Source organism: Orbicella faveolata, unplaced genomic scaffold (assembly GCF_042242905.1).
Source record: "Orbicella faveolata isolate gen_17 unplaced genomic scaffold, um_ofav_v1 contig_34, whole genome shotgun sequence".
NCBI lineage: Eukaryota > Metazoa > Cnidaria > Anthozoa > Scleractinia > Merulinidae > Orbicella > Orbicella faveolata.
Window position 1 is genome coordinate 23523244 of NW_028301563.1, and position 18964 is coordinate 23542207.

Below are 18964 nucleotides of genomic sequence, written 5' to 3' on the forward strand. Positions count from 1 at the left end.
AAAAGAAGTTTACACATTTTTTTGTTGTGGGGACTGATTGAAATGCAGTGGTTACAATATACTCACTCCCTGAATCTCTACCGAATGAAATCTCACAAAAATACCAAAACAGTATACATATGTGAAAAGTTGGAAAGTTTTGTTTTCTAACTTGTCCCCAAAGATACATTTAGCCATCTTCACTATTGTATTGTATTCCTGCTGGAAGGGTTTGCAATAAGCAAAATCACCCTCGCATGAATGGTAATTACGATATTTTTTTTTTTTTTTGCTGATCATGAATACTTGCATAGGCTTCTAATAATAATTTTATTATTCAATTTCAATGTGATTTGTTCTTTTTCTCGACTGGCATTGTGGACTACAAGAGCTACGATTGGGTTCCATTGATTAATTTTGCTATGATTAAATTATACCAAGAATTATCAGTGAGCTAAGAGGAAGTTATATTATGTACATGTATTTTGTCTGCACTACACAACCAAATGCACTCAAAGGTTATGAGGCATAGGTACATTTGTCAGAAGAGCCCAGCATATCCAAGATATGTTTTGATTGACACATCAATTAAGATAATTTACAGCACAATGGATAAAAAATACATCAATATCCTACATGCACCAAAGCCAGACATGGGGTTATAAGGCAATCGTTTAAACAACAGATTGAAATAATTTATAAATTAGAGAACACTATTTCTACAACAGAATGGAACAAATTAACCTTATCGGACATTGTGAATGGCAAGGCTGTCTGTAGAATGTCACAAATTTCTCAACCCTTTCTTTCTACAAAAATGCTAATCCTGCAACTTTGCTTAAGACCCAGTTCTCCATTTCGTGTTAGCAAAATATCAATTTATGCCATGTCCAATGCAGATTATCACAAAATTGATTTAAAAGCTCAATAAACATCATTTTAAAGCCAAAAAGCCAATTATTTAAATAAACCATGAGTAAATTATCTCTAAGAAAAACTGATTAAATTAACAGGCACTTAAAAATAATTAGTTAATATGTGTTTCTTAATAATGTAATGCAGTGTATCTGTCACAATGTTGCAGCTATGATATTACTACAAACAGGATGGGTTGCAGAACTGAACCTCCAAGTCAGTTTATTCAATGAACTTGGTGCAGAATTTATAATCCCATCAAGTTGTCTGTAAATACAGAGAAACCAAACAAAGCATTACAATCATAAGTAATGAATTACTAAACTCTTTTACATGTACTGTATGAGCAGTGTATGTTCCATTAATATTGGGGATCTCTCAGAAGCTGCATCCATGATAAATTAATTTGTTCCCAGATGCATTTGTTTATAGAACTTTTCACAAATTAATATCTCTGTCATAACAGTGACCTCTGTGTTCTCCAACAATTAGCACACAAGAAAAATACACTCAGTAAGATATTGTTTACAATAAAAATTAATGCCTATAAGCAATCATAAGGACCTTAAATTTATATTACCTCAGAAATATCTCACCAGGCCATGGTTGCTTTGAAAATCTTTGATGTTTTAATACAGGCTCCCCATCTGTAACCTGTTCATATATTGACTGACAGGAACAGGCATGTAATTCCTTTCTTTGATATACAGTGTACTTCATTGTTAGCTGTTTACTGAGTGTTAGTAGTGAATCAAATGCTAGGGGTTGGTACTCCAACTTTCACTGTGGCAGGCTCTGCCCTGAGATACAAAGCAAACTTACATAACTGTTATGAACTTCGCCACTTGCTTTCGAGAGCAAATGCAATTTGCTTCAAACAAGCAACTGGAACATTGAGGGTTACAACAATGTGCACAGTCCCAATCACAGGGTCATCCCGGCTGTTTGGTTGTACATATAACTGTACAACTGTATATGAGTTCAGCTTCCAGAAGAAAATCAGAGTTTGTCAGGATAAATTCTGATGTTCTTGCTTACTCAATGAATGAATGTGCAGTTCCAAAAGATATTCACACCCAACACCCATTCACGGCCAGTCTTTAGAAATTCCAAATTAAAGTATCAGGAATCAAAAGCTCTAATAGAGAAAAAACCTCCATGTGGGGTATGAATCTTTTCTTGAAGAAAACAATGTCTGAGAAATCATTAATTACAAAATAATGTTTAAGAAACATCTTACCTTTCAGAGAATTTTGTAATCTGCACTGTCTGGCCAGTTCATATACATGTATTTGACAAGTTGACACTGGGCATGTTTGTAAATTTGTGCACTTCAACATCACATTACTATGTAATAGCACTGGCCAACTAAAAACAAACAGCATAATTTGGTTCATTAATATACACTGTACATTATTAGGTTGAAATATTGGTGTAGATTGTTGCACATCAACAGATACAGAAACTATTTGCACCTGAATCATAATGAGTGAAAAATCGTGCATGAGACATTTACATGTACATGTAACAGCCCTCCACCTCAGAACCATCACAGATTTGATATATGGTATTTTTAAACTCTCTGAAATTTCAGATTATTCAAGATTAACATATGCACATACATCATCTGGGGCAACCCTAAAACACTGAATTTGGAAACCGAAATCCAGAATCCAGAATCTGGAATCCAGAATCCGGAACCAAAAACCAGAATCTGCAATCCAGATATTATGAATGATGATACAGTACCGCTCAAAAGTAAGTTACCACCTTCTCGCGAGACGAGATTCTCGTCTCGAGAGACGCGACTCTCGTCTCGAGAGACGAGACTTTCGTCTCGCGAGACGAGAGTCTCGTCTCGCGAGAGCTTTAAAAAACTGTAAGTACGGTTGCCTGAACTTCTCGCGAGATTTTAATAGCCTATTGTGAAGCAAACAATGCAGCAACAACACAGCGAAACTTTGCGCGATCTGACGAAGCTTCGCTTGCGAGCGCCGGCGCCGGATTTCCCATGTTTACCACGTTCATAAAAGATGTAACTCCAGAAATTTTCAACCCACATGGTTTGAGAATGGTATCTGTGAATATATACGCCGCAAATTTTTCAGTTTTCAATCGAAAACATATCGTTCCTGACTTCCACGGTGTCCAGACCTGTACGCTGAAATTGCTTCTTTTGCTGGTCGATCCCAGTGGCTTCTTTCGCCAAACTAGCGCTGCGATTTATGAAATCATTAACTTCACTTCAGTAGAAAGGTGCTGTATCCATGAAAGACAGGTTAACAGTGACATGTTTAAAAGCAAACACGGACCGTTCAGGACCATTCTTGGCCTTCGAGCGGTTCACAATTTTCATAACCGTGTTTCGATCGCTGATCGACGCGCGTTGCTAACTTTGCAGTTAACCGAGCTCTGTGACACAGCTTATCTCGCAGCATTTGCTATTAAAAACTCCTATAAAGCCATTTCATTTTTTAAACGTTTCTCTTTGTTTGTAGGGTTCTCCGAAAGCCTTTTATCGATCGATGTACATGTAGGCGAGTTCAACATCAACACAACTAATTTGACTAAAGGATCGCAATCTTTCCATCAATCGCTCAACAGACTTTGTCTCTCTTGGTGAGCGCGTTTAACAAGGAAATTAGGATCAACATAACTTTCAGTATTCAAACTGACGTCTTCTGCGTTCCATTTCACGTTCCAGTTCTTTGAACACTTCTACCACGTGCGATTGTTATTTTAGCAAAGGACACGTGCATAAAGTCAAAGTCACGTTTTTGATTTGTTATGTAATCAGAAATTCACTTCCTTTCTCGCTGTCAGACGAAACATGTACAGATTTACCGAAGTTCTCTTTCCGGTGGTTAATATTTCGATTTTTATGACTGATTACATTCAATTTTATGGATGAAAACAACGGTTTTACGATTCAAAAGCGAGTTCAAAGGACATGCACACTTATGCAAATTCACTGCGTTACGGACTAAAAATAATCCGTAAACTATTGACACTTTACTCATCGATTGCTCAAGCACTTTCACCAACGTCTTGATTTGAGAATAAAAAGCAATGTTTCCATTCAGTTTCTTCATTTACGATGATAGTATTGGGTCTTACGAAGCAAGTTTCCACTTAAAAGCTGTCGTTCATATTTACGCAAAGTCAACACGCTGCAATGAAATAATTAAAGCGACCGCCGAACTCGAGTTTCGGCGAACGTCTTTGCCGTTCGTTTTTCATCACTTTCATTTAAGTTTTTCGCTTGTAAGTTAAAGTTGGCTCCCTTGAAGTGGCGTGTGAAACAAGAGCCTGCAAAACCAGATGCTCTCGCGGGGTAAACTTCACCGCGTCGCGAGAATTTAATCGTTTTCTCGCAAGCTAATTGCTTGTAATTCATTCCAAAATATACGCTTCAATGGTTCTCGCGAGGCGAGAGTCTCGTCTCGCGAGAAACGAGACGAGAGGTGGTAACTTACTTTTGAGCGGTACTGTAGAAATAATTCACTTCAGCAATGTCTAATAAATAAATATGAGCAAAAATCATTTTGTTGTTATTTATTTTCTTGGCTTTATTTCAGCCACAGACTGTAATTGCTAAAAAATTATTGACTAGTTCTGAACAACCCTTAGCTATATATCTGGCCCCATTGTTCAAAAGCTGCATAAAGCTATTCATTGAGTACATCACTATCCAGTCAGGGTTACTGACTTTTTTGGGTGGATAGAGTTACTCATAGCCTGCGAGCAGGCTCTAGTATCTGTCTCTATTGTCTGAGCAGGCTAAATAGGTGTCTAGTGTTTTTCTGCATTGGCATGTCACCAAGAGCCTTCATGCGGCTTTGCCACTCACACCCCCAGCCCAAACACGAGAGCCTGCTCATAGGCTAAGTTACCCATCTTTTGTTCAAGCTGGCCCTGGTGAGAGCCCGGTTCTTGTCTAGATCAAATTGCTCTGAGAAGACTGGTGAGCAGCACATTAACAACAAGCTATTATAGGCTATTGCAGTGAGTTTCTGGCAGTCTTTTAGCATCTTTGAACAGCATGTGGTCTGATCTGTCAGCAAGTGAGAAGCAGACGGAAGTAAGTGTGCAACATTTCTACAAATTGTTTTAATATAATGGCCGCCAAGAATATGAAATGCTGATTTGTCACAGTATCAGTGTGGAAATTGTGTTAATCTGGAATTGGTCTCGTATCTGTTGGAAAAATCAAATTTCATATTTAGACCAGACGGGTTAGCCCTTCGAAATTGGGGGGTGTGACCGTCAATGTACAGGGGGCTGCCACTGATGGATATCCTGTTCTCTATGACATTTTCTATCTTGTTCAGTATGTACTAGACATAAAAGATAAATTTATACTTCCGCTAAATTGAAGATCACTTATTAAACAAAATGGCAATTACCAGCAAGCTTATTTTAGACACTCTCGAGGTGCTTGGAATAAAATTAAGACGCACTTTACTGAGATTCTCATGATCATAGCCCTCACTAAAAATAACGGTTGCACAATTTCAACAGACGGGGAATTTTTGTTTCAAAAAAGGTTAAGTTTGAGGTCCTTTTTACTTGGCAACTTACTTTTTACAGTCAAAAAGCTAAGCAAAACAATTTTCGTGTATTTGAAGAACTTATTTTCTTTGATTTGTGGATTCCAGTTTCCAGTTTCTGGATTCCGGTTTTTGGTTCCAGATTCCAGATTCCGGTTTCTGGGTTTTAGGGTTGCCCCATATTTAACATATTGTTGGCTTCACATTCAGTTTACACATGGCTGTTATCCAGCATAGGCAGACTTATAAGTTTTCCTTCAAAAATATATTGCAACAACTATTGCATCTTTCGTTACCTATTCTTGTGATGAAATGACACAAAATTCAAGAACAAGAAGTCATAAACATAAAACTAACTTACATGGTAGTGCTTACAGTTCCTCTTACTGTCTGCATATGCTGTCCATAAACTGATGCTGCCTGGACAATGTACTCATTATTTTTCTGATCACACCTTTTAAAACGTCACTGTTATATAATTTGTCCTGAAAAAGCAATACATGAAATGTTATGCCTTTGCACTCACCAAATACCTTTACATGATGTATAATGTACACCATATCAACATTCACAATTCTCTTTACTTTCATTGTCACTCTTTTGTGTCATTTTCCCTCACTTGAAGACAGGACTTCCACATTAGGTTATAATTTGCCTCTGGAATCTCTATGAATTCACAGGGAGTGATAACAATTAAATCATGACTAATTTTAGCAAAGGAGATGTTCAAATGTCAGATTTTAATGTTAAGTTTGTACAGTAACTTTACATTACTCTTCGTACATATATATAACCTCTCAATTATTGCACCTATAGACAGAAGGTGTGCTGGGGGAAGAAATGTTCTAAACTCTCTGAAGTTTTCCCCCTTACCTGTAATAGGATGACTATTATGAACTACGGTTTGTAACCAACACCAACATCAGGTTATGTATACACATGTATATTTTGTTGTTGTCTGTAATCATAAAAAAATAAAAAATTAAAATCCTCCATAAAGTTCACACTCAATAACACTGCTACATGTAGTGCTGTTACTGGAAATCAATTTAAGTGAAACTGTTGCAACAGCTCTGCCAAAATCTTTCCTAGCAGTTAAGGCAGGATAACAGAATATACATGTAGCACACAGCAAAGGCTAGAGATACACACATGTTAGTTATCAGTTAGGATTTGGTGAGCTTCTGTGCTGTAGGTATGGTGGAAAATAATAGATTATCAGAAATGAAGGTTCCTGAGACATTTTGACAGCACTGAGAGGAATTAATATATAAATTCACAAAAGAAGGAGAAGTTCTTGCCCTGTCCAGTTCTCTGTAATAAAAATATCATTTACATATGAGTCATTTATAATATGTGGTTTGTGTTTAAAGCCGATATAATGCACACTCTGATTCGCCAATTCCAGTGCATTATTTACATTTACATGGTATACCTCGGTAAAACCATAAAACATTGCATGGGACTAAAATAAAAAATATAAAAAATAAAAAGAAATGCCTAATTCATAACAATTTAAAATACTCAACACTAAAACGAATGTAATTCTTTACTTGAAAATTATTCTCCCATAATGCCCATGGGCAAATTACAGGCATGCTAAAAAGTCCTAACACAAAGTAAAAGGAAATTAAGAAAACTATTGTTTTTTTCCGGAAAATTGTAGCGACTGAAGACAATGATGGAACACTCTGAGTGCATTCTATCAACCTGATGAGATAAAATTTAAGGAGAATAGAGAATTCATGGAGTTATATCACAAACAAATTGGTACAGGACAGGAGAAAGGAAACTGTACAGCCAGGAAGAAACTGAAACTTTCTTCGACCAGCAAAAAAGTATGCATGCACAACAAAGAAAACAGTCAGTGACATTCATTTAATAAGTTAGTAAATAAATAATTAGTGTGAAGAAGAGAGCAAAGAGAGAGAGAGTGGAGATAGGAGAGCGCTCTCTCCAACTAAATTGTGTATATATGTATGTAAAAGTTATTCTTATTACTGAGAAATGGTCAGGGCAAGAACTTCTATAACACTGTTCAATTTACCGAGTTAATTAGTACTATCTCACTTTTTTGGAACATTTCCATATTAAGTGTAAATACCGCATTGTGGAATAACCTCTTATTAACAAAATACGGTCCATGTACCCCCAACCAAAAGCAATGGCACAAATAACATGAAATAGCCAATCAAAATCAAAGCAGAGCTTCATTTGCAGACAGGATTGCCATGCATGATCGTCTACTCGACATTTTGGACTATATAAGCATTTCACCAAACCGAACTCATTGGACAGACAACAAAATAAAACGAGGAAATCTACATTATAAACACAAGATGCATATCACTACATCTGAGCTCGAGTATCAACAGCAAATCCCTAATTTCAATAAACGGTGACCGAATAAAAGAGAGGATAAAGAAAATTCGTTTAAGCTTGCGGTGTTAAAGTTGAAAAATTATTCACGCTTAAATTTGAATATTACTGAGAGTCTGTATTTTTGCCGACGGCTTAATTTAGCTATGCAGTCATTTTATTAGCAGTAGCTTTACCAGTCTTCAACCAATTTAACCTCGGAATTCACAAAAGCATTTCGGCAAACCGAATAAATTGAACTAACAAAACGAGTAAATCTCCATACTTTGTAATCACAATATGCAAATATTCACATAAGAACAAAAGTAAATTTAGCAAATCCTGTTCGTAGACCTTTCTTGGTTCAGTTTTCAACAACAGAAGAACAAATTTTAGCAGTCTAACGAAGCGGCAGTGCTAACTAAATCAGAGAAAACTTCAAAACTCGCCCGGCCGTGTTTACAAGTACGATTTTGGTTAAGCTTATTTTTAGATGTGAGGTTATAAGCTTAAATTGACGACGAAAATCGATAGAAAACATAATTTGTTTACAACTTACAGCAACCTCCAAAGCGACCCACGTGTTATTGTTTAGAGACGAGCGAAAAATTAAAACGATGCAATTTTTAAAATCTCTTACAGCATTGCTTCAAATAAGGAAGACTTTTAATGGATTCCAATTGAAAATAAGCTTATATCGCCGAGGAAACTTGTTAATTTTCACACCAAACGCAACAACAAAAGTCACTTACCGCAAGTTGGCAATTCAGTTCGGCCAGTTCGGCCAGTGTAAATCTTCCAGGCAGAAACTTGCAGCAAAAGTTGTGAAGACTAAACTGAAGTTATATTTTCGATAGATCAACGAATCAACCACTTCTCTCCACTACGTTTACTGTTTTGCAATTTCTCTAAAACACTCGGGTACGTTTGATTTCTCTAATGTTCATCACCTGACCAAATCAGGTGACTTTTGAATTTTCTTGCACGGCTGCACAGCATCACGTTCGCGCGAATTTTGAACTTGGCCATGGGGAGTTCGGCAGTCTTCTGAATCAATTTGTCGGGTACTTTCGCCTCCTTTCTATAGCCCTCGTTAGCTTTGGTTCACGGCATTGTTCGGTATTATTTCACCTCCTTTCTCTAGCCCTTGACTAGCTATAATTCACGGCATTGTTCAGTACTGTTTCGCCTCCTTCCCCAGCGCTGGCCCGCTCAGTCTTTTTCGCGATATTCTTCGCTACTTCTTTGCCTGTTAATTCTTGCTTTCTGTCTTTTGCTTCAGCGCAACCCTGTCTTAAAAATATTAAATCAACCTCCGCTATCGTTTTTCTTTAAAAATCCGGCCAAGAAAAATGGCATTCACCCGCTACCAACTGAGGGTGCATGTCTCTGTCAACCTATTAGCTGGAGTATGGCCGCCATCTTGCGCGACTCCGTCGTCGTCGTCGTCGTCGTCGTCGTCGCCGTCGTGCGTACGCGCCCACGAGCAATCAAAATCAATTCATGGGTTTCCTTTTCTCCCCTATATGGGTATGGGGCTCCGCCGAAGCTCCGCTAATATATAGATTTAGGCCAGCCTAAAAGCGTAGCTCCTGTAACCCAAATTAAGCCAACCCAAAAAAAGGTAGAATTTTGATTGGAGTTTTGTAACTTTGCGTTGAGGTTTTCTGTATATTGTTTGACCTTCTGTTTTGAGTTTTAATAATCACTATATACACAAAGCAAAGCAGCAAAAAACATTTGTACAGAAGAAAAAGTTATAATGTGGTTAACTTTTAATCCTGGGTTTGCGTTAACCTGCTTCCGAACAATCCTGCCCTGTTTTCAACAAGTTCACCTGGGATGAGCCCGCGATCCAATCGAAAAACAGCACTTGGTCAGCGGTCAACTTTAAAAAAACACTCGACCTCGATGAGCTGTAAACTTGAGCCCGCGATATGGTCACGTGATAGTGGTCAGCGGATACCTTACTTTGACAGGTGTCAATTGATCGTAACTTGGATGTCCAATATCAAAGAAGTACACTGTAAACCAAGGCTGCATATCTCTGTCAACCTATTATTTGGAGTATGGCCGCCATGTTGCGCGACTCCGTCGTCGTCGTCGTCGTCGTCGTCGCCGTCGTGCGTACGCGCCCACGAGATATACCGCTAGCCATGATAACCATGAGAAAATCAACTCATGGGTTTCCTTTTCTTTCCTATATGAGTATGGGGCTCCGCTTGGAGCTCCGCTAATATATAGATTTAGGCCAGCCTAAAAGCGGAGCTCCTCAGTTATTTTTCGGAATGTTGTTACTAATGAAAATAATCCAACATGTATGAGGTAAATTGCGAATGATTTAATAGTTTCAGCCGGAACTAGTATTACTTCAGCAGACCGAGGTGTAAGATGGTGTGATTATGAAATATAGAGCCACGATTTCAAGGATTTCTGGGAAGCTACCAAAAATCTTGATCACATAACAGAACTGTCTTCTGTGCTTTTTGGTGGCATTTCTTGTTCTTTCCTACCTTATTCAGAAAGACAAGGCATTGTCATTAATCATTATATTCTTCCTTAGTTAACATGGGGACTCCCACACAAAAGAAGTTTACACATTTTTGTTGTTGTGGGGACTGATTGAAATGCAGTGGTTACAATATACTCAGTCCCTGAATCTCTACCAAATGAAATCTCACAAAAATACCAAAACAGTATACATATGTGAAAAGTTGGAAAGTTTTGTTTTCTAACTTGTCCCCAAAGATACATTTAGCCATCTTCACTATTGTATTGTATTCCTGCTGGAAGGGTTTGCAATAAGCAAAATCACCCTCGCATGAATGGTAATTACGATATTTTTTTTTTTTTTGCTGATCATGAATACTTGCATAGGCTTCTAATAATAATTTTATTATTCAATTTCAATGTGATTTGTTCTTTTTCTCGACTGGCATTGTGGACTACAAGAGCTGTGATTGGGTTCCATTGATTAATTTTGCTATGATTAAATTATACCTAGAATTATCAGTGAGCTAAGAGGAAGTTATATTATGTACATGTATTTTGTCTGCACTACACAACCAAATGCACTCAAAGGTTATGAGGCATAGGTACATTTGTCAGAAGAGCCCAGCATATCCAAGATATGTTTTGATTGACACATCAATTAAGATAATTTACAGCACAATGGATAAAAAATACATCAATATCCTACATGCACCAAAGCCAGACATGGGGTTATAAGGCAATCGTTTAAACAACAGATTGAAATAATTTATAAATTAGAGAACACTATTTCTACAACAGAATGGAACAAATTAACCTTATCGGACATTGTGAATGGCAAGGCTGTCTGTAGAATGTCACAAATTTCTCAACCCTTTCTTTCTACAAAAATGCTAATCCTGCAACTTTGCTTAAGACCCAGTTCTCCATTTCGTGTTAGCAAAATATCAATTTATGCCATGTCCAATGCAGATTATCACAAAATTGATTTAAAAGCTCAATAAACATCATTTTAAAGCCAAAAAGCCAATTATTTAAATAAACCATGAGTAAATTATCTCTAAGAAAAACTGATTAAATTAACAGGCACTTAAAAATAATTAGTTAATATGTGTTTCTTAATAATGTAATGCAGTGTATCTGTCACAATGTTGCAGCTATGATATTACTACAAACAGGATGGGTTGCAGAACTGAACCTCCAAGTCAGTTTATTCAATGAACTTGGTGCAGAATTTATAATCCCATCAAGTTGTCTGTAAATACAGAGAAACCAAACAAAGCATTACAATCATAAGTAATGAATTACTAAACTCTTTTACATGTACTGTATGAGCAGTGTATGTTCCATTAATATTGGGGATCTCTCAGAAGCTGCATCCATGATAAATTAATTTGTTCCCAGATGCATTTGTTTATAGAACTTTTCACAAATTAATATCTCTGTCATAACAGTGACCTCTGTGTTCTCCAACAATTAGCACACAAGAAAAATACACTCAGTAAGATATTGTTTACAATAAAAATCAATGCCTATAAGCAATCATAAGGACCTTAAATTTATATTACCTCAGAAATATCTCACCAGGCCATGGTTGCTTTGAAAATCTTTGATGTTTTAATACAGGCTCCCCATCTGTAACCTGTTCATATATTGACTGACAGGAATAGGCATGTAATTCCTTTCTTTGATATACAGTGTACTTCATTGTTAGCTGTTTACTGAGTGTTAGTAGTGAATCAAATGCTAGGGGTTGGTACTCCAACTTTCACTGTGGCAGGCTCTGCCCCGAGATACAAAGCAAACTTACATAACTGTTATGAACTTCACCACTTGCTTTCGAGAGCAAATGCAATTTGCTTCAAACAAGCAACTGGAACATTGAGGGTTACAACAATGTGCACAGTCCCAATCACAGGGTCATCCAGGCTGTTTGGTTGTACATATAACTGTACAACTGTATATGAGTTCAGCTTCCAGAAGAAAATCAGAGTTTGTCAGGATAAATACTGATGTTCTTGCCTACTCAATGAATGAATGTGCAGTTCCAGAAGATATTCACACCCAACACCCATTCACGGCCAGTCTTTAGAAATTCCAAATTAAAGTATCAGGAATCAAGAGCTCTAATAGAGAAAAAACCTCCATGTGGGGTATGAATCTTTTCTTGAAGAAAACAATGTCTGAGAAATCATTAATTACAAAATAATGTTTAAGAAACATCTTACCTTTCAGAGAATTTTGTAATCTACACTGTCTGGCCAGTTCATATACATGTATTTGACAAGTTGACACTGGGCATGTTTGTAAATTTGTGCACTTCAACATCACATTACTATGTAGTAGCACTGGCCAACTAAAAACAAACAGCATAATTTAGTTCATTAATATACACTGTACATTATTAGGTTGAAATATTGGTGTAGATTGTTGCACATCAACAGATACAGAAACTATTTGCACCTGAATCATAATGAGTGAAAAATCGTGCATGAGACATTTGCATGTACATGTAACAGCCCTCCACCTCAGAACCATTGCAGATATGATATGATATTTTTAAACTCGCTGAAATTTCAGATTATTCAAGATTAACATATGCACATACATCATCTGGGGCAACCCTAAAACACTGAATTTGGAAACCGAAATCCGGAATCCAGAATCTGGAATCCAGAATCCGGAACCAAAAACCAGAATCTGCAATCCAGATATTATGAATGATGATAGAAATAATTCACTTCAGCAATGTCTAATAAATAAATATGAGCAAAAATCATTTTGTTGTTATTTATTTTCTTGGCTTTACTTCAGCCACAGACTGTAATTGCTAAAAAATTATTGACCAGTTCTGAACAACCCTTAGCTATATATCTGGCCCCATTGTTCAAAAGCTGCATAAAGCTATTCATTCGGTACATCACTATCCAGTCAGGGTTACTGATTTTTTGGGTGGATAGAGTTACTCATAGCCTGCGAGCAGGCTCTAGTATCTGTCTCTATTGTCTGAGCAGGCTAAATAGGTGTCTAGTGTTTTTCTGCATTGGCATGTCACCAAGAGCCTTCATGCGGCTTTGCCAATCACACCCCCAGCCCAAACACGAGAGCCTGCTCATAGGCTAAGTTATCCATTTTTTGTTCAAGCTGGCCCTGGTGAGAGCCCGGTTCTTGTCTAGATCAAATTGCTCTGAGAAGACTGGTGAGCAGCACATTAACAACAAGCTATTATAGGCTATTGCAGTGAGTTTCTGGCAGTCTTTTAGCATCTTTGAACAGCATGTGGTCTGATCTGTCAGCAAGTGAGAAGCAGACGGAAGTAAGTGTGCAACATTTCTACAAATTGTTTTAATATGATGGCCGCCAAGAATATGAAATGCTGATTTGTCACAGTATGTGTGGAAATTGTGTTAATCTGGAATTGGTCTCGTATCTGTTGGAAAAATCAAATTTCATATTTAGACCAGACGGGTTAGCCCTTGGACTTCGAAATTGGGGGGCGTGACCGTCAATGTACAGGGGGCTGCCACTGATGGATATCCTGTTCTCTATGACATTTTCTATCTTGTTCAGTATGTACTAGACATAAAGGATAAATTTATACTTCTGGTAAATTGAAGATCACTTATTAAACAAAATGGCAATTACCAGCAAGCTTATTTTAGACACTCTCAAGGTGCTTGGAGTAAAATTAAGATGCACTTTACTGAGATTCTCATAATCATAGCCCTCACTAAAAATAACGGTTGCACAATTTCAACAGACGGGGAATTTTCGTTTCAAAAAAGGTTAAGTTTGAGGTCCTTTTTACTTGGCAACTTACTTTTTACAGTCGAAAAGCTAAGCAAAACAATTTTCGCGTACTTGAAGAACTTATTTTCTTTGATTTGCGGATTCCGGTTTCCAGTTTCTGGATTCCGGTTTTTGGTTCCAGATTCCAGATTCCAGTTTCTGGGTTTTAGGGTTGCCCCATATTTAACATATTGTTTGCTTCACATTCAGTTTACATATGGCTGTTATCCAGCATAGGCAGACTTATAAGTTTTCCTTCAAAAATATATTGCAACAACTATTGCATCTTTCGTTACCTATTCTTGTGATGAAATGACACAAAATTCAAGAACAAGAAGTCGTAAGCATAAATTAAACTAACTTACATGGTAGTGCTTACAGTTCCTCTTACCGTCTGCATATGCTGTCCATAAACTGATGCTGCCTGGACAATGTACTCATTATTTTTCTGATCACACCTTTTAAAACGTCACTGTTATATAATTTGTCCTGAAAAAGCAATACATGAAATGTTATGCCTTTGGCACTCACCAAATGCCTTTACAAGATGTATAATGTACACCATATCAACATTCACAATTCTCTTTACTTTCATTGTAACTCTTTTGTGTCATTTTCCCTCACTTGAAGACAGGACTTCCACATTAGGTTATAATTGCCTCTGGAATCTCTATGAATTCACAGGGAGTGATAAAAATTAAATCATGACTAATTTTAGCAAAGGACGCATTCAAATGTCAGATTTTAATGCTAAGTTTATACAGTAACTTTACATTACTCTTCGTACATATATATAACCTCTCAATTATTGCACCTATAGACAGAAGGTGTGCTGGGGGAAGAAATGTTCTAAACTCTCTGAACTTTTCCCCCTTACCTGTAATAGGATGACTATTATGAACTACAGTTTGTAACCAACACCAACATCAGGTTATGTATACACATGTATATTTATTGTCATCTGTAATCATAAAAAAATAAAAATTTAAAATCCCCCATAAAGTTCACACTCAATAACACTGCTACATGTAGCGCTGTTACTGGAAATCAATTTAAGTGAAACTGTTGAAACAGCTCTGCCAAAATTTTTCCTAGCAGTTAAGGCAGGATAACAGAATATACATGTAGCTTCTGTGCTGTAGGTATGGTGGAAAATAATAGATTATCAGAAATGAAGGTTCCTGAGACATTTTGACAGCACTGAGAGGAATTAATATATAAATTCACAAAAGAAGGAGAAGTTCTTGCCCTGTCCAGTTCTCTGTAATAAAAATATCATTTACATGAGTCATTTATAATATGTGGTTTGTGTTTAAAGCCGATATAATGCACACTCTGATTCGCCAATTCCAGTGCATTATTTACATTTACATGGTATACCTCGGTAAAACCATAAAACATTGCATGGGACTAAAATAAAAAATATAAAAAATAAAAAGAAATGCCTAATTCATAACAATTTAAAATACTCAACACTAAAACGAATGTAATTCTTTACTTGAAAATTATTCTCCCGTAATGCCCATGGGCCAATTACAGGCAGGTTAAAAAGTCCTAACACAAAGTAAAAGGAAATTAAGAAAACTATTGCTTTTTTCCGGAAAATTGTAGCGACTGAAGACAATGATGGAACACTCTGAGAGTGCATTCTATCAACCTGATGAGATAAAATTTAAGGAGAATAGAGAATTCACGAAGTTATATCACAAACAAATTGGTACAGGACAGGAGAAAGGAAACTGTACAGCCAGGAAGAAACTGAAACTTTCTTCGACCAGCAAAAAAGTATGCATGCACAACAAAGAAAACAGTCAGTGACATTCATTTAATAAGTTAGTAAATAAAAAATTAGTGTGAAGAAGAGAGTAAAGAGAGAGAGAGAGTGGAGATAGGAGAGCACTCTCTCCAACTAAATTGTGTATATATGTATGTAAAAGTTCTTCTTATTACTGAGAAATGGTCAGGGCAAGAACTTCTATTACACTGTTCAATTTACCGAGTCAATTAGTACTATCTCACTTTTTTGGAACATTTCCATATTAAGTGTAAATACCGCATTGGGGAATAACCTCTTATTAACAAAATACGGTCCATGTACCCCCAACCAAAAGCAATGGCACAAATAACATGAAATAGCCAATCAAAATCAAAGCAGAGCTTCATTTGCAGACAGGATTGCCATGCATAATCGTCTACTCGACATTTTGGACTATATAAGCATTTCACCAAACCGAACTAATTGGACAGACAACAAAATAAAACGAGGAAATCTACATTATAAACACAAGATGCATATCACTACATCTGAGCTCGAGTATCAACAGCAAATCCCTTTTCAGTGAACGGTGACCGAATAAAAGAGAGGATAAAGAAAATTCGTTTAAGCTTGCGGTGTTAAAGTTGAAAAATTATTCACGCTTAAATTTGAATATTACTGAGAGTCTGTATTTTTGCCGACGGCTTAATTTAGCTATGCAGTCATTTCATTGGCAGTAGCTTTTATTACCAGTCTTCTACCAATTTAACCTCGGAATTCACAAAAGCATTTCGCCAAACCGAATAAATTGAACTAACAAAACGAGGAAATCTCCATACTTTGTAATCACAATATGCAAATATTCACATAAGAACAAAAGTAAATTTAGCAAATCCTGTTCGCTTCGGCTTAAAATGGTTTGTAGACCTTTCTTGGTTCAGTTTTCAACAACAGAAGAACAAATTTTAGCAGTCTAGGAAGCGGCAGTGCTACCTAAATCAGAGAAAACTTCAAAACTCGCCCGGCCGTGTTTACAAGTACGATTTTGGTTAAGCTTATTTTTAGATGTGAGGTTATAAGCTTAAATTGACGACGAAAATCGATAGAAAACATAATTTGTTTACAACTTACAGCAACCTCCAAAGCGACCCACGTGTTATTGTTTAGAGACGAGCGAAAAATTAAAACGATGCAATTTTTAAAATCTCTTACAGCATTGCTTCAAATAAGGAAGACTTTTAATGGATTCCAATTGAAAATAAGCTTATATCGCCGAGGAAACTTGTTAATTTTCACACCAAACGCAACAACAAAAGTCACTTACCGCAAGTTGGCAATTCAGTTCGGCCAGTTCGGCCAGTGTAAATCTTCCAGGCAGAAACTTGCAGCAAAAGTTGTGAAGACTAAACTGAAGTTATATTTTCGATAGATCAACGAATCAACCACTTCTCTCCACTACGTTTACTGTTTTGCAATTTCTCTAAAACACTCGGGTACGTTTGATTTCTCTAATGTTCATCACCTGACCAAATCAGGTGACTTTTGAATTTTCTTGCACGGCTGCACAGCATCACGTTCGCGCGAATTTTGAACTTGGCCATGGGGAGTTCGGCAGTCTTCTGAATCAATTTGTCGGGTACTTTCGCCTCCTTTCTATAGCCCTCGTTAGCTTTGGTTCACGGCATTGTTCGGTATTATTTCACCTCCTTTCTCTAGCCCTTGACTAGCTATAATTCACGGCATTGTTCAGTACTGTTTCGCCTCCTTCCCCAGCGCTGGCCCGCTCAGTCTTTTTCGCGATATTCTTCGCTACTTCTTTGCCTGTTAATTCTTGCTTTCTGTCTTTTGCTTCAGCGCAACCCTGTCTTAAAAATATTAAATCAACCTCCGCTATCGTTTTTCTTTAAAAATCCGGCCAAGAAAAATGGCATTCACCCGCTACCAACTGAGGGTGCATGTCTCTGTCAACCTATTAGCTGGAGTATGGCCGCCATCTTGCGCGACTCCGTCGTCGTCGTCGTCGTCGTCGTCGTCGCCGTCGTGCGTACGCGCCCACGAGCAATACCGCTAGCCATAATAACCATGAGAAAATCAATTCATGGGTTTCCTTTTCTCCCCTATATGGGTATGGGGCTCCGCCGGAGCTCCGCTATTATTTATGAATTAAATAGAGCTGAATATGACATGGTTTTGCACAATCTTGAAAAGGTCTTGAATTTTAGTAGTCTTCTTGAAAAGTGCTTGAATTCGGTTAAAGGAGCTCAGTCATGGTATTTTAAAATATTTTGGCCATGCACAAAATTACATTTAAGTCGTCTTGTTATGGATAGAAAGAAAAGAAAACATGTTTTATTTGTTGCAATGTATACATTGTAAACCTTATTCATGACATATAAAAACTATTTGAATTTTACTGAGTTTGTTCTGATTGCAATAAATTTCTGATTCTGTATAAATTTGCATGTTTTCTACTATTATAATTAAGGTCAACAGATTTGATTACAATAAAACAGTACATTCCATGCATTTTTCTTCAAGTTATTATTTACACTTATTTATCGTACAGGGTTTCTGCCTCCCTTTTTTGATTTACATGTTATTTACAGGCTCTCTTTTTACATTTACAGGTTATTTACAGGCTCCCTTTTTTGATTTACATGTTATTTACAGGCTCCCTTTTTCAATTTACAGGTTATTTGCAGGCTCCCTTTTTCAATTTCCAGGTTATTTACAGGCTCCCTTTTTCGATTTACATGTTATTTGCAGGCTCTCTTTTTCAATTTACAGGTTATTTACAGGCTCCCCTTTTCAATTTCCATGTTATTTGCAGGTTCCCTTTTTCGAATTCCATGTTATTTACAGGCTCTCTTTTTCCATTTATATGCTATTTACAGGCTCCCTTTTTCGATTTGCAAGTTATTTACAGGCTCCCTTTTTCGATTTACATGTTATTTACAGGCTCCCTTTTTTCCATTTACATGTTATTTACGGGCTCCCTTTTTCCATTTACATGTTATTTACAGGCTCCCCTTTTCAATTTACATGTTATTTACAGGCGCCCTTTTTCGATTTACATGTTATTTACAGGCTCCCTTTTTCCATTTACATGTTATTTACAGGCTCCCTT

General features: G+C 36.9%; 1 long non-coding RNA gene across 8 annotated transcripts; it reads right to left on the reverse strand.

Annotated features, from left to right (window-relative positions):
• Positions 1-422: 422 nt before the first annotated feature.
• On the reverse strand, positions 423-18383 carry LOC149105352 (uncharacterized). 8 transcript variants are annotated; one of them, XR_016210149.1, is made up of 9 exons: positions 17162-18383; positions 14959-15042; positions 14473-14570; positions 11861-12648; positions 6318-11547; positions 5806-5929; positions 2135-2262; positions 1475-1694; positions 423-1161 (listed from the first exon to the last, which is right to left on the reverse strand). It is a non-coding gene; the product is annotated as an uncharacterized LOC149105352 (long non-coding RNA). The 8 variants fall into 8 exon arrangements; XR_016210150.1 differs by having other exon boundaries at positions 6318-6402; positions 8555-11547; positions 14959-18383; XR_016210151.1 differs by adding an exon at positions 14671-14751 and having other exon boundaries at positions 14959-18383.
• Between the last annotated feature and the right edge of the window lie 581 nt (positions 18384-18964).